This window comes from Rattus norvegicus, chromosome 2, assembly GCF_021556685.1.
Source record: "Rattus norvegicus strain SHRSP/BbbUtx chromosome 2, alternate assembly SHRSP_T2T, whole genome shotgun sequence".
NCBI lineage: Eukaryota > Metazoa > Chordata > Mammalia > Rodentia > Muridae > Rattus > Rattus norvegicus.
The window spans coordinates 30,662,356-30,680,701 of record NC_141535.1 but is presented as its reverse complement, the minus strand read 5'-3'; the positions used below and the strand labels follow the sequence as shown (position 1 = coordinate 30,680,701).

At 46.5% G+C, this 18,346-nt stretch overlaps 1 long non-coding RNA gene across 2 annotated transcripts in view; it reads right to left on the bottom strand.

Annotated features, from left to right (window-relative positions):
- The window catches only part of LOC134485581 (uncharacterized), a 120,848-nt gene that overhangs the window by 91,335 nt on the left and 11,167 nt on the right, over window positions 1–18,346 (bottom strand). The window lies entirely within an intron of this gene.

Here is an 18,346-nt window from a genome sequence, read left to right as displayed (position 1 = left end):
TAAGGTGTGCCTGGGAGTAGAGTATTACTTTCTTAATATGTATGAGACCCTGAGACTGGTTCCTAGCACCACATGGGGGGTGAGAGAGACAGACAGAGACAAATAAAGAGAGACAGAGAGAGAGAGAGACAGACAGACAGACAGAGACAGGATAGGGAGGGGGTGAAGGAGAGAAAAAGATAGATAAACACATATACACAGAGATAGATGGACAGACAGACAGACAGACAGAAGAGAGAGAAGGGAAGAAAGAGATCTTAATATAGTGTCCTAGATAACACTAAAATTTCCCCCAAACTGAAGATCAGCACACATTATAAAAGAGGGATTCTATAAAAAAAAGGAGGCAGACACAAGATACAAAAGTTCTACCCCAGGGAGGTTTCATTTGTAATTTTGGCAGTCGTGCCCTGATGTGGTTTGAAATTCCTTTCTTTACATGCTGCTATATTCCCTTGGTCCCCTCAGAGCCTCAGAAAATCTGATGAATCCACACAAATGTAGATCTGTCCTTGACAAGTGAAGTAAGGGATGGATCCTGTCTGTCCTCTCTGTGGAGATCCTGAGGTAGGTAAGAGGAGGAAGCAAAATTGAAGCCTGAAAAGCATAGTCCATTATTGTCAACCACTATCACCAGCAAGCGGGGTGGTGGCCTTCTTTAGATCAAAGTAGGAGAGACTTCCTGGAGCTGTAGTAGGCTGGTCTAGGAACAGCTAGGAGCTGAATGAGAATGGCGGGCTTTTTTTTCTTAGGATGACGAATACAGTTGACTCTTAAGAAAAAGAACTTTTATTTTTGATGGGACCATCTGACGATGAAGACATACTGGTCTCCTTCCTGTGGCTCTGGGATGATGCTGGGTCTTCTTTGACCAATTCAGTACAGTGGGACTAATGTTGTGCGACTTGCAAGGTCTCGCTACACGGGGTCATACAACCTTTGTCTTTCTGACTGGAATGGTTAAGGGATTCTGATTTACTCAGAGAGACAGTGCAGAGGTCCTGTAATGGACCCTTGATGCCACCCCAGTCCGGGAGCCAGTTGTTCAAGTGAAATCCCCGGGTAAGTCTTCTATCCAACTGTTCCGTGTCCACCCACCTCACAGCAAATGTAAGCCACATCCACTGCGTCCTACCCACACTTCTGTCCCACAGAGTCTGTGTGTTCACTGCCTTTGCCGTGGACCTCAGGCGTGATTTGAGGGACAACAGTAGATAACTGAAACGTGAGCCACTCACCTGATTCAACCACCTGCTCTCTGCTTTCCTGAGGTTCACATTTTCTGCTCTATTCTTTTATTCAAACCCTAGACTACTATCTTGGTTTAGACAGTGACGTGTAACAATCTGTGATAAAAGTGTGCAGTTTGGTTACATGTATTTCCAGTGAAAGGAGACTTGCTGAAGGCACATTGATCAAATTTTAAGTCAGCCTGCATCTTCGTTTGGATTTATATTGCTGTGGAAAGACACCATGTCCACAGAAATTCTTATAATGGAAAACATTTCATTGGGGCTGGCTTATGGTTTCTGAGGTCTAGTCGATTATCATCATGACTGGAAACATGAAGGTGCACAGGCAGATATGGTGCTGGAGAACGAGCTGAGAGTTCTACATCTTGATCAGAGGGCAGCAGAAGGAGACTATTTACCACACTGGGCAAAGCTTGAGCATAGGAGACCTCAGAGCTTGCCACCACAGTGACACACTTCCTCCAGCAAGGTCACAGCTACCCCAATATATCTTCTAATAGTGCCAGTCCCTGTAGACCAAGCATTCAAACACATGAGTTGGTGGGGGTCATTCATATTCAAACCTCCACAGCCTATGAAGGATGGGGTCAGTGTATTGGTCTGACCATATTTCAGAAAGGTTAGCATGCCTTTAACTCTTCTGAGGAGGTACTTAGGCAAGATCACACTGAAACGAACCACATGTGTTCACAATGATCATTAAGACAGGATGACATACCTGAAAAAACCTCAAACTCTGTAGGATGATGTCATACAGGTGAGGCAGGTACAAGATAGAACAAGGCTTGTCATTGGACGAGAAGGAAGGATGGGCGGGAGAAAAGTTTGAGGGAAGAGGAGGAGACTGGAATGGGAGAAGACTGGAGGAGAAGCCACCGAGAGAACATGGAGGCTGATGTTAGGATTCCATGCTGTACCTTTACAGGTTGTTATGAATGTTCTTCAGGGATGGATGTGTACAGGGCTTTGTATGTTTGGGTGGGCAATTCTATCTTATCAATTGGATCACAGGTTATTGTGTTGTGTGTTCTTTCTTATGGAGATTTGACTTTGGGAGAGTGTGTGGTGGCAGAAACACTAGGCTGCCATGGAGTTGGGATGTGTGTTTCTGGCAAGATATCTACCAGATATCTTGGGCTACTGTGGTGCCAGAGCAAGTGGGGGTAAAAGACAGCCATTTTATAATTTTACAACAACAAAACTCATTGACAGTTCACAAGGTACAGAGGAGCAAGATGAAGAACAGCTAATGAGATTTTATTCTCACTGGACGTACTGAAAGGGGCAGACAGACACCTAGGCATGGGGCAGGAAAGTGCTTGAGAGTTGACAGTATCTGGATGATATGCAGAAAACAAACAAAAGGGACTAGAGAAGGCAGAAAGTAGCGTTCTAAGATAGCAAGAGTCCCATGAAAGAGCAACAGAGTAGACAAAGGTTAGGACTGAGCAGGGACTAGCAAACAAAATGATGGGCAGCCAAGTCTGTCGCTGATGTCAATATCAATGAATGGATGCCAGTTGCAAAGGGAAGTTCTAAGACCCATGTGACAGCATTGTGAAGATTACCAAGTCTTCACTCAGTAACATCGCACTCAAATATAAATTTGTTGTAATGAGAAAATACAAATCCAGGTGACAGTGTGTGGCACTGTGTGTGTGTGTTTTATTTTTAACAGTTTATAGACGTTAGCTTGGGGCTGAAGCACACACTGTCCCTTTTTCCTATCAAATCTTCCATATAACACAGTCATATTATGTGGGACTAATACAGATTTGCTTCAGATGCTGTCAGGGCTCCTGGACCCATCTTTTTGATGGAACCACAGCCCCTACTGACTTCACACACAACTGTAAGTTCCCAGGAAGCAGCAGCTATGACTATATCACCCTTGGAGAACATACAGGAGGTCCCTTCATATTCTCTTGCCTGGTTTCTGTAAACCTAACACAAGACCATCACAAGGGGGTCAAGGAAGAGTCACAGGAAGCCCTGGACCACTTCTCAAAGCCGTCTTTCAGTGATAGCCAGTAGCTGTCAGAACGGAGATGGGCAAATGATCCCTCAGAGAGGTTGAGATGAAGTCTTACTGAGTCAGCAGTCAACATGAAGAGATTTAGGGAGAGATGGAGAAACTGAGTTCATACTGACCCCTCAGATTTTGGACCAGCTCATCTCCAAAGATTTCCCATAAACAACATCCCAACACATTCATAAAATAGCCTTGGCCTTCTACCAGAAGCTTTAGATAAGTGTTATGAGCTGAGACTGGAGCAGAGAAATGTACTTCTCACTCTGAGGCACATTGCCGTCATGGTGGGTAGAGTGTAGGCATTCTTCAGGACTTGCCAAAAATGAGTCCACCTACGAGCTGCCTCTGTACCATATTATCTAATGGAACCCACGCTGACTTAACTGAGCCAACTTCCTGCTCTCTCTGGCCCTGGGCAGAAAACAAACAGTGTGGCCCTTTTCCAGACACTATTGTTTGGCAGCCACACACCCCTCATGAAACTAACCAGTCCCTCAGACTGAGGACAACACGGGGCCGTCTATTAATGCTTGGGTTAATAGCTAAGAAAGCTTTGTCCGTATGGAGAATTATCTGACCAGGTATTGTCATGTGAGTGAAGAAGTAGGGTTCTGAGAGCAGCCTGGCAGCGTCAGGGTGGTGCATCCATGGAAACCTAGCAAGCAAGAAGCAATCCCTGTGTCCCCATGTTTCCACGAAAAACACGATTTAATAATAACAGGTAGGTGCAGAAGGAAGCGAGGCAGGGAGGGGCTTTATGTGTGCCATACAGAGGATTAGTGGTGATTAGTGGGGACAAAGAAAAGACCAGTTAATGTTTTGGGCAAACAAGGAGAGTTGACAGGTGCAGGGTGTGCTGTGTACACACAGCAGCAGCCGGAGTTATGTGGCGTCCACAGGGCAGCAGGTTTAGAAATGTCAGATTTCCTCACACAGCTAATTAGCATGGGCTCTTCAGTCCTCTGGCAACAGCATGCCTCTTATTAATGCCCTACCAGGAACTGGAAAATCTTCCCCCATTTACATTGGGCTTTCATTGACATTTCTTTGCCCTGAATCTGGCCCTGGCAGGGTGATGTGTATCTCGGATACAGTTCAGCAATTGAGACCCGATTAGTCTGTAAGACTAAAGACTTATTAAACTTTCTGGAAGGTGGGAAAGGAGTTCTGCTGAGGGGTTACAGTATTAAGGTCCAGGGCTGAGCCGACGGAGGCCCATGAGCACGGCTCTCATCAAAAGGTTCCCTGCCTGGTGCTCCTCTGTACTTCCCCTCTCCACGATGGATTTTCTGACAGGCCCTCTCTGGAAGCAGGAACCTATTTTAGGTTGGAGACATTTTGAGCACTCACACTAAAGAGGTTTCAGCCCGTCAGAACTTCAGGCGGGAGGAGCTCATTCCTTCGCGATGTTCTAACTCCTGTTGGGACCTGGCTTCTTCCAGGAGCTCCTGCTTTGTTCTCTTTTCCTTTCTGCTGGAGGTACGAGCATCATGCCTAGCTTCCTTTCCTTTTCTAACTGTGGCACTGGGTATTCTGGTTTGGATGTAGAATGTTTCACACAGTCTCATGTGTTTGAATCATTCTCAGCTACTGGTGGTGGTTTAGGGGTCTGTGGAACCTTTAGGGGTTGCCTCATTAAATGAAATGGGTCACTGGAAGATGGATGGTCTTGAGGTGTGTGAACCCTTTGAGCTAAGCTTTCCCTGTTTCTTGATCTTCTGTGACACAAGCCACACCACAAGCTCTTGCTGAGAAGGCTTGAGCACCCACTGCCATGCCTCTCCTGCCATGGTAAACTGTTTCCCTTTAAACCACAAGCCAAATCTGTGAGCTATCCTGCCAATGTGACAAACAAGGAACTAATACACCGGGCATTGAACCTGTGGACCCCAGGCAAGCACTGGACCACTATGGTCTATCTCCAGTTCTTTCTTGCTTTTTGCTTTGAGAAGGGTCTACGGTGTCCAGGCTAACCTAGAACTCCCAAGACTCCTCTATCACTCTCACAAGTGCTAAGTACCACTGTGCCCGACTCTAAAGAGGGCATTTAAGCATTTGATGCGTTTTTCCTTTTGCAGTGGTGGGGATTGAACCCAGAACCTTGTGTATGCTAGACAAGCTGAGCTACACCTCGGACCTCATCTCTCCTGTCAAAAGTGGGGGCCTCTCTTCTAGAAACAAAGCCACCTTCTTACAGCAAAAACACTTTCTCACTTGGTGTCCTCTTAGTTTTCTTTGTCCTGCTCTCCCCAAAGCCAGCAAGGACTGCTTTTCTTACCCTGCGACATTTAAGGCACAAAAAACATCTGGTGTGTCCTCCCAGCTCTGTGCCTGAAGCAAAGCAGCGCGCTCTGTTGGTGGCTCTCTACCCTAAGGCTTACTGCCTTCTTGTCTTTCACCCTCCCAGTCCAGCCTGCTTCTGGACTCAACTCTGCCCAATGTGCACCATTCCACTGGGCGAGCTCTGACTCATTTCAAATGGCCATTTAGCCCATCTGCATTTACAGTGGGCGGTGAAAGGAGACTCTTCAGGAGCTGAGGCAGCAATCCGCAGCAGATGTTGAATGCTCCTTGGGGATAGATGCTCAGGGCATAAGAGAATCCCAGGCTGACACTCCACATGCGGGAGGGCGAAGCGAGTGGAGTAAAGACTGCCTGCGGAGTACGTGGAAGTTGGGGGAGGGACCCCGAGAATGCACCTTACAACATTAAGTCCCCAGGACTCCAGCTTCAGAGAGGAAGTGAGTCACTTGGATTTCACTAGCAGATATGGTACATTAAATGAGAAATTCTGATAAGGTTCCTGATTCAGAAGCCATTTGATTCTCGTTCCGGCCCCACCTCTACCCAACACCAATTCCCCCTTCTCCCCAGGGGAAGCCTCAGCCCTTCTTACGGTCTTGGTCTTTCACCAACTCCCAGGCTCCAAGGCACAGTATAAGATCTGGATGAGGCAGAGGCCCCTTTTGTCAGGGTTAAAAAATCCACAGGAGAGTTTCACAGTCAGGAGACAACTCGGAGTAATTGAAGTCCAACCCCGCATTCTCCCCTGGCACCCACACCTTGACTCATGGTCTTAAAGTCCAATTTTGAGCCCTAGACTTTTCAAAAGCTCACAATGGAATTCCATGGACTCCTTTGTGTTGAAAGAACCCTCAGCTCAGTCCTAGGGCAGCACAGCAAGGGCCTTAATCCTCTATGCAGCTCCAACAGTCTTCTACCCTACCCTACTCCAGACATGGAGACTACCCCTGCAGGGGTAAGTGACACAACAACCCTGGAGGGACACCCAATAACAACTGGCATCTACAACTGCCCAGTGTCCCACGTATCAATCTCCCTTCCTAAGTCTTTCTCGGTTTTACAGATGAAGACATAGTTTCTCGCCTGGGGCGATACCTCTTTTGGTAAAGAGCTTGCTGCACAAGCATGAGACACGAAATTCAATAGCTAACACAGAAGATTTGGGCATGGCTGTACCAGGCAGCAATCCCAGCATGGGGCTGGCAGAGCTTGCTAGCCAGCTGTATCAGCGAGCTCCAGACCGAGTAAGAAAATTTGTCTTAAAAAAATAAGGGAAAGATGGTTGGTGAGGTGACTCATCTAGAAAAGACCCTTGCCGCTAAACCTGACAACATGAGTTCCATCCCCAGGACCTAAATGGTGGAAGGAGAGGAGAGACTGATCCACAAATTGTCTTCTGACTTTCTTATAGCGCTCAAATTCCCACAGACATGTATGTGCACACACACACATACACACATATACATATATGTATACATATACATATATGTACATATACATATATATACATATATGTGTGTGTGTATATATATTCATACATATACGACAAACACACAACTAAAGTAAATAAACAGATTTATGTAGTAAAATAAAATAAGGCAGAGAGTGGCTAGGACGACACTCAATGTTGATGTGCACATGCAGGCTTACATAGGAACATACAACACACACACACACACACACACACACACACACACACACACACACACACACGAACCGTTTTAAACATGAGTTTGTAATTTGTCTTAAGTCACATAGCCTGACTGCCAAGAGCTAGGCTTTCCTGAAGTGACCTAGAGACAAGGTTTCCTGTGGAAGTGCTTCATCCTGAAATCTTCCTTGAAAAACTGACAGAAAGAATGGGGAAGTGAGACAGGGAAGGAAGCTGGTCAGGTAAAGAGACAGGATCGAGGAGAGGTCCAAAGGTTAGCTCTGAACACCAGCCATTCAAGCGAGTGTCCTCAGATCCACACTTCTACACACCGGGGGTGGGGGGAAAGCAGGGAGGCAGGGAAGGAGGAAGGGGGAGGGCCAACCTCTAACCCCCAAACTCTAACCACACCCCCACCGCAGGCATAGCCATTAAGATGTAGGTCCTTTGCACCCAGAGGACTCCAGGTTGAGCTGTGACTGAAGCATCCCTCCAGGCCCGGGGCTAGGCTGACCTTCACACTGTCAAGGCCCATTGCAGTGTAGTATGGGGGGCAAAGGGAGAAGGGTTCCACATCACAGTCCACAGTCACACAGAGCCCAACTTGAAGCCTTTAAACATTGCAGAGAAAAACTAGGAGATCATTCTACAATTTAATCATTCCAAGCGCAGATTGTCTCAAAAGCACGATAAATTACTATTTTCCAACTTCCCCATAATTAGCTGATAATTAGCCCATTTATATTATGTGACACTTCCTTCTGTGAAGGAACATTTTTGACCTACTTCTAGGATTAGGTCAACTGCTTGCAAATTGTCTGTAGCAATGACTTAAATCACAGTATTCATATTTTCCTGCTTTATCGAAGTTTAAATACATATAATTTGATGCTACACCATTTTTTCAAAGCTACAATTTTTGGTGGCCCTTCCTGGAGCAAAGACCTGTGCTGAGAGCTGGTGTTAAAATATGAATAAGTTCTATTTCCTCCTATGGGCTTGTAAGGAAATCAGCCAAAACCTAGAGGTGAGGATATGGAGTGGGGAGTATGCACAGGAGTTAACAGTAGGTCACAAAGTCCCTCAGGCCAGAGCAAAGCTAAACTCAGCCAGCTTTAAAGAGATTAAACGTAGTTATCATCCTCCACACCCAATGTACAAAAGGAAATGGAAACTTAGGAATTTAAAGGCAAGACCCTTTTTTAGGTGTGGAAGGAATGCGGTTTGGGGCACAAGGCAAAGAACTCTGGCTGAACAGAAGACCTCAGGAGATGGAAGTGGACTTTGCACTCAGAGAGCAAGGAAAGAACCCTTGCCACAGTTGCTGGAGCTGTGTACTGGTTCTGAACCTGACCAAAAGCTCACAAGGTTGGGAGGCAGGAATGGGACAGCCTTAGAATAGGAAAGACCTCTACCTTCAGCCCCCTGAAGAGAATCTTCTGGAAGGAACAGCACCACCAAATATCTTCTTTCTTTAACGAACTGATCTTCTTTAGGGATGGCTTCCTCCTTTCAAGCCCCTCTGCACTGCATGGTACCTTTACAGCTGGCTGTCCCTTCAGTGTCCTCTCCTCTACACGTTGCCCAGTCAATTGCGGCCTCTTCCCCATACCTTTGACCTACAGGGAGACCATTGCCGCTGAATACCTATTTCCCCCACAATTCATGTATAGGAATCTTACTCCTTAATGTGCAGGTATCGGAGGAGGGAGCAATTAAACCACGAGAGCAAACAAACAAGCCAAACCCAACAACAATAAAACACAAAGTCCCAGTGAGCTGCCTTGCCCTTACCACAAGGGTGAAGGTAGACCAAGAAGCACATGACCGATGAAGCAGACTCTTGTCAGTAAAAGCTCTGTTTATCTCTGATAAATCTCTATAATTTACAGGTCACCCAGTCTCTGGTGTTCTGTCACAACAGCCAGAATGAATGAAAGACAGAAGTGTTAGGAAAAAGCACGGGAGTGCAAATGTGTCAGAACTCCCAAACCAAAGGGTAAACTCTCTGTTCCCATCTTGGAATTATTGTTAAATTCAGTTGCCAATCTGATTGGATTAGGGAACACAAGACACGTGTCTGCAAAAGATATGCTCTGGCTGTGGGTAGCACAGTCCCAGGGGCTAAGTCACAAACTGAGCAAAGAGAGGTAAGGAGAAAATCAGCTAAACTTCGCCATTCCTTTTTCTCGGCTTCCTGACCAGCCCGATGTGAGCAAGCAGCCTCATGCTTCCACTACCCTGGAGCCACTTGCTCCTCTGCCTGCCTCACCACCAGGGACTGTATCCCTTCAAAGTGTGAGTCAAAATGAGTCCTTCCTCCTTTAAGGACTCTTGTCAGCTGTTCAATAACCTCCATGAGAAAAGTAAGTAATACACCTGGGGACCCACTTCCTAAGTTTCCAAACCTCCTGATTGGATACTCAGGCTTAGGAAACAAGATCAGAATTTTTCCGTTTGGAGAGTGGAAAGACAGTACCAACAGTTCCAGACTGCTGGAGAGATGGCTCAGCAGTTAAGAGCACTGACTGCTTTCCCAGAGGTCCTGAGTTCAATTCCCAGCCACCACATGGATAAAATCTGATGCCCTACTCATATATGTGAAACAGTTCCGGATTGACAGACACCCACCACCACCACCACCACCACCACCACCACCACCACCACCACCACCACCATCACCACCACACAGTATTTGAAGTCCTAATTCTCAACGTGCTGCCTTTGGGAGATGAATAGGAAGATAAGAGGCCATAAGTAGAGACAACCATGGTAGACAAATAGGGAAAAGAGGCTCTAGGAATATCAGATATCTAAGATGGCCCATTTCAGGGTTCTTCCCCCCACCTCCTGTAAGACAAAGACTTGGTGCGAGTGCGCGACACACACACACACACACACACAGAGAGAGAGAGAGAGAGAGAGAGAGAGAGAGAGAGAGAGAGAGAGAGCGCTGTGTGATTGGATTCTCAAGCTATCCACTGAAAGGCAAGAGCCATCTTGTGGTAAGAGCCAATCACCTTTCCTGTCTTTGTCTGGATTATCCAATCCCCTGCAACAATTCAAACCAGCCAGTTCAGGAGGTGGAACGGAAGTCACCTCCCAAGTCACCTCTCAAACATAAAAACCCTAGTTCACCAAAGAGATTTGGATGTGTACTATGTGCTTTCGCTTTCTATGAAACTTGGCTGAGGGCTGAAAGTTTGCTCTTCTTGCTTTTTCAATTCTTTAAATTGGTGAAGGAAAAGACTCAGTGTCCGCAACGCTGCACGGTTCATCCCAATAGTGTGAATAGTATGAAGGCCCATGGTGGGATCGGCGTCCTCATGAGTAGAGGAAGTAAGGAAGTGGCATACTGTCCCCTCCTCCTGCTCCCTGTCTTTCCTACATTTGAGCACCATAAGAAGACAGCTAGTTGTCTTCAAGCCAGGAAAGAATCCTCATCGGAACTCAGTCAGTCCGCTTTAGTAACTCAGGCTGCATAAAATACGGGTCAAAATGGCTTTGTACACAATAGCTTCTGTACTCAGCCCGTGTTCCCAAACCCTTCAGGCTGTCCTTCAATTACCCTGAGATGCTGGCCTCTTATCGTTCTGCTCCCCGTGCAAGCACCGCCGTGACGCAGAACGCCTGCTTATTATCCGTGTCAGAAGCAGCAAGAGTTGAGGGTTAAGGTCACTTTGCAGACCGATGACAGTGGTTCTCGGGAGAAGTTTCCCAGTCCCATACTCAGAATTGTTTGAGGTACAAACTATTCACATGCTCGCCCTCCCATTCCCTCTAAGGGGAGTGAAGGAGAGTGAGTAACATTGACTCAAATATGGACATACTATCCAGAGTGTAGAGTGGTCTTGCTTCTCTCTCCAATTTAGAAATTAGCTAGTTTGCCTCTGACTCCTCCCTACCCACTCAGATTCTCAAAAACTTGCCCCCCACCCCCAGAGGCGGCATGTTGGCTCAGGGTGGTTCTCCCCACACTACTGCACACACACGCCCCCTCTTCTCTGCTCACAGCCAGGTCCGTGGCGTGCTGCCCAGCTTCTGGGTAGGCCTGGTTGCCCAAGAGCTCTTCAGACATGTCTTTAAATTCATTATCCAAAGGCGCAGAAATGATCACTTGGAGTCACTATCCTAGTTCTCAGAGAGATTATGTGGAGGGGGAGGGGATGGGGGGAACGTGCCCATTTGACAGAGATGGTATTTCACCGGTGTTCCCTTTCAAAGGGTTGCCTATTTATCTCTACTACCAAATTGTTCACAGATCTCCAAAAGCAGGGCAGCTATTGTGATGAAAACCCACATGTAGAGTGTAAATATCCGACCCGTTTGTTATTTCATAAAAACAAAGTCTTAGCCGCTGAGATCAGGTGAGTCCCAGGCCTTCTCTCAGGTAGGAAACTCAAAGGCTGTTCTTGAAGCCTTGCCCCTCCCTCTTCCTTATTCAGGTTTCAGAGGCTGCCTGAGTTGAACATGGGAACTGAGGCCCTTCCAGCATCAGCTTCCGCATGGCACTTGAGTACCCTGCTGGTTGGTATCTTGTGCTAACAGACTTACTCCTTGCCCCCTTGTCAAGCATAAAAATGCATTACAGCAGGACTTCTACTCCACGACTCATAAGACATTTAGATTTACACTGGGGAATGTGAACACAATGCATGGCATTCAACAGGGGCCTCCCATATCGATCATCAGTCAAGAGAATGCACCACAGGCTTGCCCACGGGGCCAGTGCAGTGGAGTCATTTTCTGGACGGAGGTTCCCTTCTGTAAAATGACTCTAGTCTGTGTCAAGTGGACGTAGAATTAGCCAACACAACGAATAATTGGGAATTCTGGTAGTCAGCAACCTGTGAGTCATTCTGGAGTGGGGAAGTTTTGGAGTGCCACCACTGACAAGAAAAGATGGTGTCTAGGTCAGACAAGGACTTAAAGTTGAGTAGACCAGCAAGGGTGTTGGTGAGTGAAGCATGGGTGTCAGAAACAATTGAGGATGTTTAGCCCTAAACGCAATCACAGCTTAGAGGAATTTATTCTAATTTATGCATCCTGTCTCTAGAATCCACAATTATTCATTGTTCTGGCTAATTCTATGTCAACATGACAGAAGTTAGCCATTTTGGAAGAGGGAACTTCAATCCAGAAAATGACCCTTCCACATTGGCCCGTCAGCAAACCTGTGTGCATTCTCTTGATTGATCATTGATATGGGAGGACCCAGCTCACTGTGAGCAGTGCCACCCCTGAACTGGTGACCCTGGGTGTTAAGCAAGCTATGTGGAGCAAGCAAGTAGGCAACACTCTTCCAAGGCCTCTGCCTCAATTCTGGCCTCCAAGTTCCTCCTTTAACTTCCCTAGATGGTAGACTCCAAACATAAGATTAAATATACTCTTCCCATCCCAAGTTGCTTTTGGTCATAGTATTTATCATAACAACAGAATAACCAAAATCAGGTACACATTCATATGCACAGAATCAAACCAAATCCTCTCCAGCTTCCTGGTCATGGCACTTTGAGTGTTCAGCATGCACACTTGTGATGGGATAGGCTCAGTCCAGTAGAGCAAGGAGCCGTTGTTTTGAGGTGGAATTTCTAGAAAGGAAGTGCCCTAGCAATTAGAAGCACTGCACAGAGTTTGAACTCTGTCCTTGGGAGACTGCCAAAGGGTTATTCTTCTATTCTTACCTCCAGGGGCCTCTTGTATCCAGAGAATGTAAAATACAAGTAGAGTTGAAGAGAGGATAATCTGAAACTTTATGCTGTCAGAGAAATAGCAATGAAACTGGTAAAGCGAGGCAGAATGAGAAAAAGGAGGAAGCTGAGAACATATAAGGGCCAGAGGGGAGGGGCTTTTAAAGCCTCATCTATAAGCTTTTCTTTTCCTCTGAGATGAGCAGATAAGATACAGCATCAGGCCAGAAATGAGGAGATAAGTTAGAAGTTGTATAGTGACCCAGGTCAGAGTCAGTAATGACAGGGAACAAAGCAGTAACTGGGGAGAATAGAATGCTGGTCTCATGTCTAATAATAATAAATATCAAATGTTTGTGTAGTAGAGTTTACTGTGAATAGTACAGACAGGAACTAATTCCAGTCATAATGGCCCCATGAGGTAGGGACTAGTATTTTCATCCTCACCAGGCTCATGAAGAGACCGAGACAAAGGGGTATCAAATAACCTGTTCAGAGCCACAAAAATCAGTGCCATGAGAACTCATCTGCAGGTCCAAACCATTAGCCACCTCACCGTGGAATTTCTATGCCACTCCCAAAAGTTTCAAATGTGAACAAGGTCTTCTATCCATGTCTGACACCCTTTCTATGTCTCTTTCAGCCAAAGCAAAGTCTGGGTCTTAGAAGAGAGAGAAAGTGAGCTGGTGGGGTACAATTTACATGAGAGGCATTGTCCTGGGAATAGATAGAACTGCTTCATAACTCCTGTTGTTTCTCTAGACAACGATGAGCTAGATCAACATGGTCTTGTTGTGCTCTCTCTCTCTCTCTCTCTCTCCCCCCCCCCCCCCCCTCTCTCTCTCTCTCACACACACACACACACACACACACAGAAATATGCACACACATAGGACACAGGCACTTATACAAAAAAAGTACATGCACAATGCATGTGCACACACACACACACACACACACACACAAAGACCCTTCTATATCTTAGAATTTTCTCTATTATCCAAGTTTGGCCATGTGGACAAATCAATTTTCTTTTAAATGTGTGGTTGGTTTATGGCTGCCAAGGAGACAGGTTTGTTGGCAAACACTGAATAGAGGACACAGTCTGCAGAATGGTGGAATTGTCAAGAGCTGGTCTTGAGAGGTACATGCGTGTGTGTGTGTGTGTGTGTGTGTGTGTGTGTGTGTGTGTGTGTGATAGGTGTTTTTGGAAGCAGGGACTACGGCACTAGAGGAGTCAATAGCACATGAGGGAATGGATCTACACATATCAAAGACAAGAAACCTGAGCGTGCTGATTAGGAAAACACCACCATTCTGAAGCTCCAGCAGAGATCATGTTGCTCCTTCATGGAGAACCGAAGAGAACTTAACCCTGTGCTGGCTCTGCTTGAGAGACAGCCTTAGTCCCTAGGGACACCAGTAAGTGTGGAGACCAGTTGGAAACGCCTCTGAGCCCTATCTAAGCTCAGATAATGCTCTCAAGAGCCCGGTTAGGACCTGCTTGCCTCAGAGGCACCTCCCAACTTATGGAAGCCCCAGACCCCACAGAAAGACTGAGGAATCCTACTGGGCAACTCATGTGGAAAGGTCCCATTAAGTAGTCCTATTAGCTGCAGGAGAACCTGGCCAACTTTCTATACATGACCATCTTCTGTTAGAGCATGAAGTGGTTCCAATAACCTGATTTAGGAAAAGGAAAGAAAAAAAACCACACACTCTACACAGTTACCATCAGGTGTACTGCCCTAGGATTAGGCAGAACTGGATCACAGTTCCTGTAGATTCTGTAAGTAACAGTGAGCTAGGTAAACATGGGCCTTATCACACATGTACACACATACAGAGAGAGAGAGAGAGAGAGAGAGAAAGAGAGAGAGAGAGAGAGGAGGATCCCCTCCTTCAGTGCTTGCTGGTGAAGAAGAAATCAAGAGTGTTGGTTGGTTCCATAATGAACCATCTGTCTTTAATGGTTTTAGTTAAAGTGCCTGTCAGGGAAGGCGGTTTTTTTTTTTTAGGAATGGGGACCCCTGGTGAGGAGTGGGGTCATGAGGGCATTCCCCTGAGTGTCTCTTACACCCTCCTCCCCATATACTCTAAACAGAAGACACTAGGCAGGGCACGGTGGTGCGTTGTAATCTCAGCACTTGAAAAGCCAAGGCAGGAGGATTGTGAGTTTAAGGCCAGTCGGAATACATAGCAACGCCCCCCTCTCAATGAATAGGCAGATGTATGAAAAGGGAAACAGCAACAAAACAAGCAGAAACCCCATGACTCTGTTCTCCCTGCGACTATGACAGAGTTAATGGTGTTGGGGCACAAAATGAGACAGAGTTGGGACAGAATGAGAAGCCGGCAGGTCTCTAATGGATATAGTGGAGGAGGCCAAACAAGACAAGGTCAGAGTGATAAAGGGGAAGATGGAGCCTATGCCAGCTGAGGGAGGGTCAAGGGCCGAAGCTACAGGAAGGGACGCCTGTGTGTTAGAGTGTCAAAAAAAAAAAAAAAAAAAAAAAAAGGTCACGAGGGGAGGCCAGCAGACAGAACCCAATTCCCCCTACTTTGTATCAAGAAGAAGAGTTACTTTTAGCATCTTGCATGGATAAGGCAGGATTGGGCGTAAGATTTTCTCTGAAAAAAAAAAAAAAACCCACAAGATTCCTGTGCACATAAACAATGATTTTGTCCAAGTCCTGCATCTTATCAAGCAGTGTTCTTATGAATTACTCAAGGTTCACTGCTTAGCCCAAGGCCAGCTTGTCCGCCCACTTGTCTCTCTTCAACATTCTGCTTCCTGGGAAAACTAGGTACTGCGTTCCCACCCCTGCCTTCTGCTCCATCTGCAGGAGCAGGTGAATTCAGCTTTTTTTCTTTTTCTTTTTCTTTTTTTTTTTTTGTAAAATCATTTATTTTTGTGTGTCTGAGTGTTCTGCCTGCACAGGTGTGCAGCGCCTGTGAAGGCCAGAAGACGACACTGAGTGGACCTCTTAGGAATTATATATGGTTTTGAACCACCATGAGAGTTCTGGTACCAAGGACCAGCACCTCTATAAGAAGAGCAAGAGTGCTTAACTCTTGAGCCATCACTCCAGCCCCTACCTAGGCTTACTTTAGGAATATGGGGGTGGGGGATTCTAAAGTCTAAAACCCCAGCTCCTAGATTCTAACTAATCTCGCCGCGCCCAGTGAGACACTGCCTCTTAAGAGCCAGAAGGCCCCATCGAATCAGCACCCTGCTCTAAGTCTACAGCAGGACACTTGTATTGGAGCGTCCACCTCTTGAATTCTCTGTGTAACCAAGGAGGACCTTGAACTCAAGATCATCCTATCTCTACCTTCTAAATTCTGGTATTACAGGCAGGCACTACCAGAGCAGGCCAGACTCAACCCTGACTTTCTTTGGCAGGTCCCTTCTTAGACCTGCTCTAGCCACATCTAGATATGGATGGCACAGTGACCTTGCTCATCAGTTAAGTCCTCTGCTTTGCCGTCAGCACCACCAGCCCCTAGAGAACATCTCGCTCCCCTGTCTGATGTCAGATCCACAGGAACTGCTGTCAATCAAAGTCACAGAAGGCTCTTCCTTCTGTCCTTATTAAAAGACAAAAGACAAACACTGAGAGTTTGGACACTTGAGACATGCTCCCCAGGACACGATTCTTTTTCTAGTCAATTCTCTGCCTTTCAGGAAAAGCTATGTGTGAAACCAGCACCTGCTTCTCCAAATGTTGCTAATTATCCTCAAAGACACACAACAAATGATTCCAGGCAACTCCGGGATGGGGTTTTGTAAAAAGGTGAGACTGTTTTGAAATACAACCAGCAAATCTGGAAATAGGAGTGAACTACTTAACACACAAGTTATCTGTCTAACATCCCAAATTTGTCAAAATGGCTCTCCTAGTGCTGGGAAAATCCTCCAGCAGGCAGCTCGAACCAAACTCAGAGCGAATTGATTTCATTTCCATCAACACAAATCAATACATAATCGCATGCAGTTATAAGTTAGGTCATCAGAGCAGGTCAGGTTTGATCCTTATCTTGGGTCTCCAATTCTTTGTTGACCTTCCTGGAAGGGGGCCCAGGTAGCCTCTTTCTCTTTAGGCTTTCCATGGGCCACACTCCCTCCTGCCTCATAGGTAGGTTAGGTGCTGGTTCATCTGTGGGATTCTGACCCCCTTTCAAGAGCTCACAGGACAGGGGAGGAAACGGAATGGAAGTGCAGCCATGATGTGGTGATGTGAATGTACTAAGCTTGTCAACAGAGTGACTTATTCTGCTGAGCTTGCTGGGTTCAGGTGGGGAGAGCCCTCCAAGCTCTCGGCCTGCCCTAGAGGTCTGAGCTTGATTGACTGGTGGGGCTCTCCTGGGATTTGAGCCAGAAGGAACAGCATGATTATATACATGGACTTACAGCGCCCAGGAACCAGTTCACAGAAGGCCAAGAAATCCAGTGTTGCTATAGCAACCTTGGGCAGGTGACAAGCTATCAAGGAAGGCAGAAATGGGAAGGTATTAACACTCAGCCTACAAAGGGCCTACGTGTGCCACAGTGAGGTTTCACATCACTCTGGAGGTAATTTTAAGGTAAAAACATCTGTTTGTCTTCATCCCAAATTATGAGAGAAACACACATGCGTAGAAATTAAAGGAAAAATGTGGGTGTTCACATAGGCATGCTGGCACACGTGTGTGCACCTGCTTGTGGAAGGCGGAGGTTAACGTGAGCTGCCTTCTTCAATCACTCTCTACCACTTAACTGTGGGATTGGTAGTTTTTGGTTGTTTTGTTTTTAATGTGTGTTCACGTACATGTGTGCATTTGCGTGATTTTGATTTTGATTGGGGGACAGGGTTTTATGGTGTAGTTCTTATTCTCTGGGACTATACTTTGTAGACCAGGCTGGCCTTGAACTCACACAGATCTGCATGCCTCTGCCTTCCAAGTGCTGGGGTTAAAGGTGTGTGCCTCCATGCTAACTTTTATAGCAGGGTCTTCTCGCTATCTTAGAGTTTCTGTTGCTGTGAGGATGCACCATGAGCATGGCAACTCTTGTAAAGGAAAATATGCGATTGGGGCTGGCTTCCGGTTAAGAGGTTTAGTCCATTACTGTCATGGCAGGAAGCATGGCAGTGTGTAGGCAGACATGGTGCTGGAGAGGTTGCTGAGAGCTCTACATCCAGATGGGCGGGAAGCAGAAAGAGAGAGTGACACTGGGCCTGGCTTGGACTTCTGAAAAAGCAAAGCCCACCCCCAGTGACACACTTCCTCCAAGAAGGCCACACCTACTCCAAGAAGGGCACACCTACTCCAAGAAGGCCACACCTACTCCAAGAAGGCCACACCTACTCCAAGAAGGCCACACCTACTCCAAGAAGGCCACACCTACCCCCAAGAAGGCCACACCTCCAATAAT